Raw genomic sequence first — 15,264 nt, 5'->3', positions numbered from 1 at the left:
GTGTAAACTATTTATTATGGTTTAGTGTGATATGCAAACTGAGCTATTATATAATTGATAAAATCCGTTCTGGTACTCAAGCAATCCTTTGGAACCTTGCAATAGGCTGGTTCATGGGTATGCTGTAGATTAGATGCTCCTTGATCTGTCTGCTGCTTTTGACACCATACACCATGTTGTCCCCCGGAATGTTTGGAACAGATGGCAGAACTGTCTGGAGTTGGTCTGCCTTCATTCAAATATTATCTTGCGAGTAGCTGCTAATTTGCTAGTTAAACATTCCAATCCTCCGAGCAGGTTTCAGTCTAACAGGAATTGGTTTTGCTTTTTAGGGGCTTTGTGGCTCATCTTTCTTTTGATATTCCGTTTTATTAGGAAGCTGGTAAAAATTTGTTTCTCTCTGGGCTCAAAGTTACTTTATTCGGAGGCCTTCAGATCTCCATTTCTTCCCTTAAATATCTTGTCTCTAGAGCTTTTTTCTTTCCTCTTTCTCTTTGTAGAAAGATAAATTGAAATGTTATCATGTCATCCCGCACAGTGCAAAATTCTCTTTGGGAGAGAGCACTGGGGAAATATGGTGTTTTGTATTTACAAAGATATTCTAGTATGTAAAAATGAACATTTTAAAAAGGAATATTTAGCACGTATCCCACTTTTTTCACGGCAGAACTCAAGCTGGTATGCAGAGAGTCCCCAGGCAGTCTCGCACCTTCAGAAAGGCTAATGGCACTATTTGTTTTATTGTTGAATCCTAAGATATGGTTTGAAGGCACATCAAGCCTAGGGCTGCCGTATTTCAAAAAAGAAACCCCCAACGTTTTTTTTACAAAAACACCAAAAAACGGGATTTTTCTAGGACAAAGTGCCACATTTTGGAAATTCCCCCTGGACGTCAATCCCAGTAGTGTCCAGGAAAATCAGGACGTATGGCAGCCCTAATCAAACCACCACCTTGCTTTAGCTAATTAGGTCTGGATCCAGTCAGTCCATGGATGGTGGGTTGCCTGCAAACCACATGCACTCCACCTTGAGTTCCAAAGTGGAAGAAACGGCAGTGCATATCAAATAAGAAAATAAATACATAAAATCTGTGTGCCCTCACATTGTGTTTGGGACTGAGCACATCCATGTAGCTCTAATCCCAAAGCAACAGTGCCATCCCTCGGTCTAATTACAGCCAGCCTTTAGAAAAATTAGAACAGCCTTTTTTGCTTCCTCAAACAAATTTCCAGCTACCCAAATTATTATCCAGAGACATTCTGAGAACAGCAGGTGCCTATTGGGCCAACTAATCAGGATTATATTTTGCAACGTCACGTTTCCAGCATGTACAAAGACCAAAATAGGGAGGAACAATTTGCGTACCAATATACAAGGCTGTGTGGGCTTCTGTGCACACTCCCTGCCCAGACTAGGACCCATGTGCTCAGCACATTGCTGAACCCCAGGATGCAGTGGCGTAGCGTGGGTTGTCAGCACCCGGGGCAAGGCAAGTAATTTGCGCCCCCTAACCCTGGATTTGCGCCCCCTAACCCTATCCCTAACCCTAACCCCCAGATGTTGCGCCCGGTGCGGCCGGGCCCCCCTGCACCCCCCACGCTACGCCACTGCCAGGATGCAAGATCTTTAGCAGCGACCGTTCCTGCTTTTGGACTGCAAACTCCACAGTGCTGGCTGCCAGTCTCTAGTTCCACCTACATCAGAGTATTTTGATTTACAGATTGTGAACAGCTTTGAGCAGCAGTAAAGAAGACCAAGAGATACCGTTTGTGTGGGAAACTCAGCACATGTGAACCTGCCCTATTAATCTTTGAGTCCCAGTTGAAGAAGCCAATAAAGGAGGTTAATGGTAATGTGACAAAGTTTCACATGAAACCTTGTTGTTGTTTAGTCGTTTAGTTGTGTCTGACTCTTCGTGACCCCATGGACCAGAGAACGCCAGGCACTCCTATCTTCCACTGCCTTCCACAGTTTGGTCAAACTCATGCTGGTAGCCTCGAGAACACTGTCCAACCATCTCGTCCTCTGTCGTCCCCTTCTCCTTGTGCCCTCCATCTTTCCCAACATCAGGATCTTTTCCAGGGAGTCTTCTCTTCTCATGAGGTGGCCAAAGTATTGAAGCCTCAGCTTCAGGATCTGTCCTTCCAGTGAACACTCAGGGCTGATTTCCTTTAGAATGGATAGGTTTGATCTTCTCACAGTCCATGGGACTCTCAAGAGTCTCCTCCAGCACCATAATTCAAAAGCATCAATTCTTCGGTGATCAACATGAAACCTCCTCCCCCCAAAAAATATCCAAACACCCAGGGATGACTGTGGGCAGGATTCCTACATTGCACAGGGTTGGGCTAGATTACCCTTGGGATCTCTGATTCTATGATCTATGGGCATGCTATGGTTATGTAGAGTGGCAGAGAGAAAGACATGCATTCTTCGCATGTTCAAAGGCACTCTCACTTCCACCAAGTCCTGGTTCATGTTAAATTCTTAATCTGCTCCTCTCGTCTTTTATCTTGAGTTTCTGATTCCAAAACACGAAGTACAGCTGTGTTTCACCTACAGTTTGTGGAACAGACGAAATGTTAATTTCAAAAAAGCAGTTTACAGTCAAGACATGCACCCTGGTGATAAAATTTCCCCACAGGAATACCACCCATCAACACAGTACAACTATCAACTTGCTAGAAAAATTCCCCTGGGCTGAAATCTTTGCAATCATTTATATTATAATAGGATTGGTAAACTGCCAGATCTTGTGAATTTTGCACAAGGTCTTTTAGGGAGTCTTCAAATTTTTCATGTTCTATTTAAGAACTATCTCATGCCTTTCCAGGGATTTTTCCAAAGATCAGCTTCAAAATATATACATGGCTTATAATCCAAGAAGGGTATTTTCCTATTAAATTTTTAAAGCATTTTTATTACAATGCAAAACACTCCAAATTCCTAGATTTTTTCAAGAGGAAGGAAAGGCAACTGGAACCTTAAAATCTTTGTCTTCTTCTTCTTCTTTGGCATGAACATTTTAAGGAAAGAGTCTTATTTCGTCAGATGCATTGGTAGAGAAGACCATACATTTGCTGGCATCTGTGTTTCAGGAGACAATGGAGGAGTGTGCCTTTGGGGGTGAAGTCAAACTGTTTGAATGTTACAATGCCTGCTGTGGGTGTAGTGACCAATTTGGGGGAGGCATGAGTGGAAGTCTGCTGTACTGCTGTACCAGTTTCAGAAAGCAGTTATTTTCCAGCCTCAGCAGCTGGTCACTTATTAAAAGGGGTTTATCTTCAATACAGTGGTACCTTGGTTCTCAAATTTAATCCATTACGGGAGTCCGTTCAACTCCCAAAACCGTTCAAAAACCAAGGCGCGGCTTCTGATTGGCTGCAGGAGCTTCCTGCACTCAAGCAGAAGCTGCGGCGGATGTTCGGCTTCCAAAAAACGTTCACAAACCGGAACATTCACTTCCTGGTTTGCGACGTTCGGGAGCTGATTTGTTCGACAACTAAGCCGTTTGACTACCAAGGTACCACTCAAGATACCACTGTACAGTGGTACCTCGGTTTATGAACTTAATCCGTTCCGAAAGTCCCTTCTTAAACTGAAACCATTCTTAAACCAAGGCACGCTTTCCCTAATGAGGCCTCCCACTGCTGGTGCCCTTCCACCTTTCGGATTCCGTTCTTACATCGAGGTAAAATTCGCAAACCAGGACACTACTTCCGGTTTTGCGGAGTTTGTAAACCAAATCGTTTGTCAACAGGACTGTTCTTAAACCGAGGTATCACTGTACTACCAAACTGATCACTGCAGTTCCAACTGTCAATACTGTTAAACCAGTACAGTGAAGATCTCTCATTAAAAGACAGACCTAGAAAGAAGGATACACATGGAAACCATGGTGAGGGTGGCTGAGTGATGGAACTGGTGATTACAGAGGGCTGCAGATAGCTCGGAGATGAATTGTATGCCAAAATGGAAAGGCAGATTAAATGTGGACAGATGTGGCAGACAGATGTAGGCGGAATTGTACTGGTAGCGAGGTTTGGAGTCGGAAAACAGATACTGATTTCACAGAGCGCCAGGCACCCCGAAGTTCATCTGTTCAATTTCCCTTGGCTCCTGGCATTTAAACCACGGTGGACATTATCAAACGTTTGTTCTGCGAAGCTTAACGATTGCATGTTTGCTAGACTTTCAATATTTACCTTTCAGGCTATCTCAAGCCCTGTTCATTCTGCAGCTGTTGTCTTCCCTCCACCCCACCCCACGAAATAAGACAGGTGCTAACTGGCAACTTGTATGTTACATGTTCCTGAGTTCAAAGAAATGACAATCTTTTCATTATTTAGGTAAATCCACGAGGGAATTTTGCAGACAATCCACAAGACAATGCTTTCCCTCCCCCCCCCCCAGGTAATTGGAGCTGCACACAAACACACACCACATTTACCCCAATAGTACTGCTTGTGATCACTGCACAAATATTGAAGGGGAGGGGGGGATACCTTTTTGCAGGAGAAGAAACCTGTTTGATTCCTTTTCTTGCAAACCAGAGGTATGCACTCCAGCACAAGAAAAATAGTTAAGGCACATCAAAAGAATATTGCTTTCCTTAAGATGAGACTATAATGTTGAAAAGCCAAGGTATTGCTGTGAAAACAGATTACTCGCAAATTCCCCCCCCCCCTCTTTCCTTTTTTAGGGAACTATATGGGGCTCGTATTTGCTTGAGTGGAGAAGCTCTGTGAGGAGAGGTCAGGGAAACTTCCAGCCAGAAGGACAGCCAGCCAGGCTGGAAATGATGAAGCTGGGAGCCCATGCTGAGGAAAAAAGGTAAAGGTAAAGGACCCCTGGACAGTTAAGTCCAATCAAAGGTGACTAGGGGGTTGCGGCGCTCATCTCTCTTTCAGGCCGAGGGAGCCGGCGTTTGTCCACAGACAGCTTTCCAGGTCATGTGGCCAGCATGACTAAACCACTTCTGGCACAATGGAACACCATGACGGAAACCAGAGTGCATTGAAACGCCGTTTACTTTCCCGTCACAGTGGTACCTATTTATCTGCTTGTACTGGTATGCTTTCGAACTGCTAGGTTGGCAGGAGCTGGGACAGAGCAATAGGAGCTCACCCCTTCTCAGAGATTTGAACCACCGACCTTCTAATTGCCAAGCCCAAGAGGCCCAGTGGTTTAGCACTGCTGAGGGTGAAGCAATGAGGGGAGAACTGTGTATGCCACCATGAGCTTCTTGGAGGAAAGGTGGGATATAAATGCAGTAAAAAATAATCATGCAAATTCAAGAAGATCTATTTTGTTCCCACTGGGCCTGACTTTTACCCCAGACACCTTGAGAAAGCTCTGTACATGCATTTAGTTGTTCTCTCTCTGTGGGGAAAGAGGCACTCTCTTAAAATCCCAGATGGGTCCATAAGCCCCCAAACATGGGTATAACATACCAATAGCAGAACTAATGCAGATGGATCCAAGTTGTGAAAATTTGGTTTATACTTTGGTTGCAAATGCCCTACCTACCTACTTGCTTGCCCGTTTACTTACTTTCTCTCCCTTTTTTTAAAAAAAACACCCTATTTAATAAAAAGCATGGAGTATCTGAAAACAAACAGAAAACTCCTAACTCATCATCTAAGGGAAAGAAAAAATAAGACATTGGCCTCTTTTCTTCCTTTTATTTGTATTAAATGCAGCATGCATTTGTTTACTTATGTTGATGGGTTTTGTTGCCTATGGGTTGTTCAGCTGTTTCTCTGTTTCAAGCCAGCAGTGTTTTAGGTTCTGATTCATACAAATCAATGTACGGTAAGAACTATGGAGGGCAGAGCAAGTTTTGTGGCAGGGCAAGATAGCCTTGAATGGTAGAAACTGCCCAATATTGATTGCTTGCTCAGGCTGCATACCCTTCTCTCCCTTAAAAGAATTGCGCATTGCAGACTTTTTAAACAAAAACAACCCTGGAAAGTCTGGCACTAAGATTTAGCAGATCCTAGTCATTTCTAGACACCCCCCATCCCCCATCCCTTCAGTCTGTCTCCCCTTCCCCCAACCACCATCTGTCTGTCTCCCATTGTAAATGCTTCGCTTCCTGATAAGACTTTCCAGTTCCCACTCCCCAGCCCTGCTGCCTCCCCATCCATCAGTTCCTTGCAGTAAATGCGCTTCAGGCAAACTCTCGACAGTCTGCTTCTTCCTCCATCTACCCTTCCTGCAGCCCGCCTCCCCACCCCTCCTACTTTTCACTCACCAAGAGCCAGGCTTACAAAGAGGCTTGCAACTAGTATGGTCTTTTAGATGTGCTTCACACTTCAGGCACCCCAGACAAATCCTATTAGGTAAGTCCTAAGGAGCCGCATGTTTTAGTCACATTGAAGGCAATGGGACAAGTGACTCGTGGCCAACTTGATTCTTACTGATTTCAATGGGACTAATTTAGCTGGACCCAACTCCTTGCCTAACCAGAAAACTCACCAAAACGTCTTGAGCCCCCCCAGGCTTTGCTGTGACATTGCAGCCAACATTCGCTGTGACCCCAGCAGCTACGCACTCCCTGTTAAGGGAAGAGACACCTGAAATTATTGTTCTTGCCCTTTCTGCTGATTAAAACAAGCATCTGTTGTGCAATTGTGTGCCAGGCAATGATTTTGTTTAGGTTTCAGTCCTGCACAGACATGCCAAGGAAATATTTTCTTCATTGCATTTTCTCTCTCTTGGAAGACTTTGGAGCATTGCTACACAACCCGTGCTACATCCTTTGCTCCTGTAAGCAGCAGGTTACTAAGCCATAAGGACTCACAACGAAAATGAAGCACTGTCACTTAGACCTACTTTGTTTTGACAGCAGAGGGTGAGCATCCTGTCTGTTCCCATTAGCTGATAACTAGAATCTGAGGCAAAGTGTGAAATCCAGACCATGCTCAGTTTTACACAGCGGTGCAGTGAAGGGGGAACACAGCTCTGGGACTTTTTCCGGGCATCTGCCGGAGTGCAAGAATAGTGGGCAAAGTTTCCTTGCTCTGGCAAGCATATGAGGTGACAGCAAGGCTTTCAAGTTTGCACAGAGGAAGTTAGAGAATGAGGAAGATAATCCAGCTGAGGCTGCTCATTTCTTTTCTTTGACAGAGCTCTTATACTAGCAGTTTAAAAGACTAATATGTCTTCACAAAATTGAATACATAGTGAAAAGCTCACAGTTGCATTCTAACTGGCTGAAGGTATTTTGTTAAATCTCAGAGCGCTATATGCAAGTTGAACCTATGCAGGGAATAAGCAGTGCTGAGTTCAGCGGTGATCATTCTCAGGAAGCTGGCAGTCATGCCAAGCCTAATAAAGTGGGTATTAAAATCTCTGGTTGGTGTGTGTGCCTGTGTTGGTTCTTCTTTATCATTAAGCCACACTTGAACCAGATGGAGGATTCCTTCCAGTGGAGGTCTTCTGGCAAGTAGAGAACTGACCTGGGTAAAGTAGGAGACGTGGCCATAGGTGTGCATAGGACTGTGCTGTTAGGTAACTCTGGATTAGTGCAGTTCATGCATGCATGGCAGTGATGGGGAACCTCAAGCCCAGGGACTGAATGTGGCCCTTCAGACCGCTCTATCTGGTCCTTGAATCCCCCCCCCCAGGCCACACACTCACACCCAAGATTTTTTGCTTGCTGGGATGTGTTCTCTTCCCCCCCCCTTCTGTCCCTCCTGCTGGAATGTGCTGTAATGACTATTGCTTGTCCAGAGCAAGGAAACATGCCCTTTGGCACCTGAGGCAAACCACAAAACGGTGTTCACTCCTGCCAGATAAGAAAGGGTGAGTGAACATTGGGAAAAAAAGTGTGTGGGGGGGGTCAAATCCACCTTACCCAGTGGTTGAAGTGGAAATCAAAGGTTGTTGTTTGTGGGTGGGGGGGGGGGCTGCTCTGAAACAGACCAGGTAGGTGCAGAGCCCAGGAGACCCCAGAGGGCAGCCCCTGCCGTTTTCTTCCTGGGGGGGGGGGAGAGACCACCCAGAGGCTGCATTGGAAAGGGTTGCTGAGAAGGTGGCAGATCTGGCCTACAAGGAGTGCCCTGAGGCTGTTGCTGTTATCATGGCAGCGTCAGCAGCAGCAGCAGGTGATGCATTCTTTGGAGATTGGATCCTGCCACCTGAGGCAGTTGCCTTGCCTTGCCTCATGGGTGGGCCAGCCCTGTAGCCAACTGTACCAAGGTAAGTTCACTATGTGTTGCTCTGCCCACTTTTGGCCTTTGGCCCTTGTCAGACTGCCCAGAACAGGCATCTCCAAACTCGGTCCTCCAGCTGTTTTGGGACTACAACTCCCATGATCCCTAGCTAACAGAACCAGTGGTCAGGGATGATGGGAATTGTAATTCCAAAACAGCTGGAGGACCGAGTTTGGGGGTGCCTGGCCCAGAAGGTAACACAAGCCCCTCGCTAAAAGGATTCCCCACCACTGTTGTATAACAAACCACCAGGAAGTATTAGATAACATGCAAGAGAGAATTGCTACTGCCCACTCACCTGCTACACCCATTCTTTAGCAGTTCTACGATAATAATAAATATATACTTGAGAAAGCATAGGCATTGATGGAACTGCACTGGCTTTGTTTATTTTTATTTATTCTGCTTTTATTTTTTATTTGTTTTCATCTTTAGGGTTTTGAATGTTATTTTACAAATACTGTCAATAAACAGAGAAAGGTCCTTACCCACTGTCATCACACAGGTGCCAAAAACAGAGAAAGCGGCCGTGGTGCTCCTCATGCCCAGGGTGCTTATTGGAAAAGGAATATATTTTATTGATTCCTTTATTATATGCCTCTTCCTACTAGAAAACAGGCTTCTGAGCGGTTTGCAAAGCATAAAAACCAGTTGCGTAAAGATTAAACAGCCGTAATTAAAGCACACAATATAACAATCTCATGATTAATGCAATTTTAAAAATGTGTAATTAAAATAAAGAATAAAACAATCCCATCAAAGCAAAATTGCAACTAAAGCAGGAGAGTTGGGTTGAGAGATCAAGGGAATGCCTATGTAAGCAGGTGCATCTTCAAAAGGCATCAGAATAGCAACAGAGAGGGGGCCTCTCATATTTCAGCAGAGAGTGCATTCCATCACACAGGTTCCACCAGTGAAAAAGCCCAATGATAATAATGCTCTGGCAAAACCAACTGAGTTTCAGTTGTTGATCTTAATGCCCTCACTGGGTAATGACAATGATAGCTCATGAAATTCAGCCTTGCTGCATGCTTCTCAAACTGTGGCCCAAACACCCAAGATGCTGAATTTTCAGTCTCTCAATGAGACCACAATGAAAACGCTGGAGGGCCCCATATTTCTTGGAAGGTTCTGTTATATCTGCTGGCTCTGTGTAAAAGATTAGATGGGGCAGCTACACTTGGAAGTACTGGTGCTCTTATTATTGATTTGTTTACTGCCAGTGTTGAGCTAGAAAGGCCTGCCAGAGCTGTTTATAAAGCAATAAAAACAAGACACCTGATCTGACCAAATTCTTGAGGAGCTGGTTTTGTGGCCTTGTGTCATTTGTATGGACACCAGAAGCCTCTGCTGAATCAGGCCAATCGCCCATCTAGTCCAGCATCCTGTCACTCACTGGCCAACCAGAAGACTGTGGGAAGCCTGGAGACAGGAAGTGAGTGCAAGACAGTGGAGGTGGAACATAGGTGTTGTGGTTAGTAGACAATGAAAGCTTTATGAATCCGTGTAATCTTTATAGTCATCCAAGTTGCTGGCCCTCCTGCAGACGTGAGTTCCATAGTTTAACTATGAGCTGCACGAAGATACGTTTTCTTTCATCTGCCCTGAATCTTTCAACATACAGCTTCACTGAATGCCCGTGAGTTATCCATATTTATCCATTTTCTCCATGCCATGCAAAGTTTTATAACCTTCTACCTTGCCTTCATTATTAAATGCCTCCTAGCTTCTGAACCAGGGACGCGGGTGGCGCTGTGGGTCAAACCACAGAGCCTAGGACTTGCCAATCAGAAGGTTGGCGGTTCGAATTCCCCGTGACGGGGTGAGCTTGTGTTGCTCCGTCCCTGCTCCTGCCAACCTAGCAGTTCGAAAGCACATCAAAGTGCAAGGAGATAAATAGGTACCGCTCCGGCGGGAAGGTAAATGGCATTTCCGTGCACTGCTCTGGTTTACCAGAAGCGGCTTAGTCATGCTGGCCACATGACCCAGAAGCTGTACACTGGCTCCCTCAGCCAATAAAGCGAGATGCGCACCACAACCCCAGAGTCGGCCACGACTGGACCTAATGGTCAGGGGTCCCTTTACCTTTTTAGCTTCTGAACCATAATTTGAGGACGGGCTGATAATAAAAGAGTGTTTCATAATAACTGTTCTAGAATGAAATTGCATGGACAAAGCTTTTCCAGAACTTCCTAGAAATGTTTACATTGTGGGTTAAACTGAAAGCCCATGCAGGAAAGAAACAACATCAAGATCTAAATGAATCAAGGGTCTGGAAAGCAAGCCTTACGAGGAGCACTTGAAGGAGCTGGGTGTGTTTAACCTGGAAAAGAGGAGACTGAGAGGAGCTATGATATCCATCTTCAGATTTCTTAAGGGCTGTCACATGGAGGAGGGAGCATGCTTGTTTTCTCCTGCTCTGGAGGGTGGGACTCGAACCAATGGCTTCAAGCTGCAAGCAAGGAGATTGAGACTAAACATTTGGCAGTGGAACAGACTTCCTCTGGAGGTGGTGGACTCTCCTTCCTTGGGGCTTTTAAAGCAGAGGTTGGGTGACCATCTAGATGCTTTAGCTGATATTCCTACATTGCAGGGGGTGGACTAGATGACCCTCAGGGTCCCTTCCAACTCTAAGGTTCTATGATTCTATGAATATATCATATCCAATCGTCCAAGAAAAATTCTTTAAAAAATAAGTTTGTTTACAGTTTTCATTTGTAACAAACAATTCAGCAAAGAAATAAAAACAGTTCTCACATATTGAACTTTGACTTCCCTCCCCCTCTTCCAGCTGTTCCATGAATTTACCCCCATTCCCCCCCCCGCATATCCCAATTAACTCTCTTTATTCTTTTCCTCCTCTATTTCATACATGTTTTAGCAACTGCAAGTTTTTACAGTAATCTTGCTAATGCCTTAAATTGTTTACAATTTGTTTGTAAATACTCAATAAATTATCTTCCATTCCTTGATTAAAAAAATAAATGTGTTGTCTTGATTTCTTATTCTTGCGGTAAGTTTTGCCATTTCTGCATTGTCCATTAATTTCTATAACCATTCTTCTTTCGTCCGGACTTCTTTCCATTTTGGGGTGGATATCATTCTTGCGGCAGTGCTTGCATACATAAATAAATTTCTGTATTGTTTAGGTAACACTGATCCCATAATTCCCAAGAGAAAAGCTTCTGGGTTGTTGTTTTTACAAATGTTAACTTAAACATGTTTTTCAATTCATTATATATCATTGCCCAGTAAACTTTAACCTTATTACAAGACCACCACATATGGAAAAAGGTACCTTCTGTCCTGTCCAAGAAAAATCCCATCCCCCTGCACCCCCCAAAAAATCCAATAATTTTTTGTAAAAATTTATAAATAATTTAAAAACAACAACACTGTTCGCTGAGTACATCGCAAAGGAAAGTGTTTTGTATTTCACAAAGTGAAAATAACCACATTCTGCAGCTAAATACTCATATTGCTAGCACTACTTTTCCTTTCGGTTATGTAACTTGGAAAGAAAGCAGTAGCAGTGCCTTAGTCCTGCAGGAACTGTGCCATGACTCCCTCTCCTGGTCCTGAATAGTCAATGTTACTGCTGACATTGAGGAAAAGCTCTGGGTCTTCTGAACTTCAGCTGCTTTCCTGTTGCTTGCAGGAAAGGCTTCCCCATCCTTGCACACCCGCCAGCAATTGTCGGATGAAAACGGGGAGGGGGGGATTGGTGGAACAGTAGCTCCTCCTATTGTGATGCAGAGCAAGTGAAATGACACCATGGGATTTGGTGGATGTTGTTTGCCCTCACTTCAAAGACGCTTAGGGTAATTTCTAATGCACTTTTAGGTACCACAAATTTACACAACTCTGGTTCTGTCAGAACATTTTGGCAGTGTTGCTCCATCAGGTATCAGAATACACACACAAAACGACTATCTTGGAGTAACTGAGGGATCTATTTAATTATTTGGAACCAAAACCAATGGTGCCAAGTTACAAGAAAGGAGATTCCGGCTGAACATCAGGAAGAACTTTCTGTCAGTATGCGCCGTTTGACAGTGGAACGGACTCCCTCGGGAAGTGGTGGACTCTCCTTCCTTGGAGGATTTTAAGAAGAGGTTGGATGGTCATCTAGTTGAGATTCCTGCATTGTGGGGGAGGGGGTTGGACTAGATGACCCTCAGGATCCTTTTCAACTCTACATTTCTATGATTTTGGTAAAATGGCAGCAAGCACCCCACACGGTAAAATAGAAAAGGCACTGTACTGTATCCTATATCCTTGGTTTGTGATCAAATACTTCCTGGTCCTATGAATGTCAGGTACAGTGTTACCTCAGGTTACAGATGCTTCAGGTTACAGATGCTTCAGGTTACAGACTCCGCTAACCCAGAAATAGTACCTCGGGTTAAGAACTTTGCTTCAGGATGAGAACAGAAATTGTGCTCCGGCAGCACGGCGGCAGCAGGAGGCCCCATTAGCTAAAGTGGTGCTTCAGGTTAAGAACAGTTTCAGGTTAAGAACGGACGTCCGGAACGAATTAAGTACTTAACCTGAGGTACCATTGTACTGACATTAACATGGCTATAATTGTGTTTTGCAAGCACAGTTGCCCTTCCCAGCTATGTGTGGTATTTAGACAGGATGAGAAGGATGGCAAGTATGACTACCAGTCATCTTCACCAATGAGATCTTATACGGCAAATCTGCATTCACATCACATGGCCGCCTGCCATCTTCAGCATGTTTACTTGGATGTAAAGTTAGTAGGTGGCAAGATGCAAAAGCAGGTATCTTGGCCTTCTGTACCTTTAATAGCTGAACTGCACCTATAACACCTATAACAGCATGACAAGGTACATCGTTTGGGCAAATATTACAGGTGCAGAGACCATGTCCTCTTTTACACCTAGCTATCCTTGAAACCACTGAGCAAGTACATTTGGAACTGGAATTCTGGACTCCATCATCAGTGTAGTTCCTAGGCTGTAAGTTCTGATGAAATATAGATTTCCTTCTACATAATTAACCTGACCCACCGAAGCCACACACAGAAGCATGTGTCTGCAGACACATTCCCTGCTAGAACTGCGCTTGCAAAAGGGTGCCAGATCTCCCAAATGACAGCAACAAAGCTATGTGTGTTTGTCTGAGAATAAGCCAGGCTTGACATTTCAATAAACATGCAAAGGATCACACTGTGGATTTCACTGTCAGCATTCAGAGCTGTAAAGGTAAAGGGACCTCTGACCGTTAAGTCCAGTCGCGGACGACTCTGGGGTTGCGGCGCTCATCTCCCTTTACTGGCCAAGGAAGCTGGCGTACAGCTTCTGGGTCATGTGGCCGCATGACTAAGCTGCTTCTGGTGAACCAGAGCAGTGCACGGAAACGCCATTTACCTTCCCGCTTTCAAAGTGCTAGGTTGGCAGGAGCAGGGACCGAGCAACAGGAGCTCATCCCATCGCGGGGATTCGAACAGCCAATCTTCCGATCGGCAAGCCCTCACAACTAAAAATGAACAGAGAACCATGTGCACACCAGCACACATTGAGAGGAGAGGGTTGATCTGGAAATAGTGGGACTGAAATCAGGCTTCCTGTTGTTGGCACCCATATGTCTTGAGAGACAATGGTGTGCGTATTCAAGAATGAAGTCAAACCGCCGCATTAGCAGCACCAAAGGGACTTCCTTGGGTGCAAGCCTGGGCAGTGTGTATGGAGGTCCTGGGCTGCCCAGATGACAAGACCCCCATCCTAGGGCTCACTGATGTGGTTCAAAGGGAAGCAGAGCAATACATCTGGCACCAGCTTGGCTGCAGGAGTTGCTGGAGGCGTACAAGGTGTCAACCAACTGATATAAGAATTAGAGACCCAGGGTGCAGGGGAAGTCCCTAACTCACTGAAGATTTGAGACCCATCAGCTTCCTTTACCTGGTTTAGCCAGCCAGAGGAAGCCATTCCCAGCATGTCCCATGTATCTGCCATAGTTAGGATGACTGGATACCAAACAGGACAGGGTTTTTGCACTTTTAATAGTTGTGCAGAAGAGGGGATTTCAGCAGGTATGCCTAGCTGGTGCAGGCCAGCTAGTAAAGGTATCAGGAACCTTCTGGTGCCTGGTGACCTGAGCCACAGCATACAGGCAGCCTACTGCTGCTGTCACATATTACAGGAAAGAGGACAAGATTGTTAGGATCAAGGGGTTGGATGAAAAGCAAATATTCTGTCCATTGAATGAATTATTGCATAAAGCTCCTACAGCAAAAGTCTATTGAGACTCAAATACAAAGCCCAGGTTCTGATATTTTCATATACCTGCAACCTAATTAAGAAGTAGAGAGTGATAATCTCTCCACATTTAGGAATACACTTCTTTATACTGCACTAGAAGCATATTTTCTGTTTAAAACGGTAGGCCAGATTTCTGAGGTTCTGCAGAAGTGACCCAGAGTTTTCAAAGGCTGGACCAATGCAAAAAAAGAAAAAGGGGGAAAAAGAACAGGCCTTTTACACCTGCATAACTCTGTAAAAGATGGAATTTCACCTGGCACAACTTGCCCTTCAATTTCAATTAAATGATTGCTCAATTTCAATTAAACGATTGCTCCTTTTACTAACAACCAGTCCTTAAGCCCCACTGTAGCTTTTATTTTATTTTATTTATGTTTTAAAATAACATCTTGCAAAAGCAAACTTCCATCAGCTTGCAGGGATTGTCCACTCTTCTGAAGGTGTGACCTGGTTCATCAGTTTTATATAACCCACCCACCCATCCACACCCTTCTCCTTCTTGCCTCCTTTCATATTGTGTTTTCTTGCATCTGTAAACTAGGGGACTGCGTTTGTTTGTTTATTTGTTTTTGTGTGTGTGTGTGTGTGTGTGTGTGTGTGTGTACGCACACAATTTAATTTAAGTACCAAATAAAACATGCATAAAATAATAATGACCCGATTAGAGTTGTCACCTTTTTTTCTGGAAAAACTCTTCTACTCAGTGAACAAACACTAAACAGGCTAAAGTTTTTGCAGCATGGAAATGCAATGCTATT

At 44.5% G+C, this 15,264-nt stretch overlaps 1 long non-coding RNA gene across 1 annotated transcript; it reads left to right on the top strand.

Moving 5' to 3' along the window:
• The first annotated feature begins 4,706 nt into the window (after positions 1-4,706).
• On the top strand, positions 4,707-7,357 carry LOC309342011. The gene is made up of 2 exons (XR_014156656.1): positions 4,707-4,833; positions 6,504-7,357. It is a non-coding gene; the product is annotated as an uncharacterized lncRNA (long non-coding RNA).
• Positions 7,358-15,264: the final 7,907 nt, after the last annotated feature.

Source organism: Podarcis erhardii (assembly GCF_964252035.2).
Source record: "Podarcis erhardii genome assembly, chromosome: 5".
NCBI lineage: Eukaryota > Metazoa > Chordata > Lepidosauria > Squamata > Lacertidae > Podarcis > Podarcis erhardii.
This window is presented reverse-complemented; position numbering and strand designations above follow the sequence as displayed.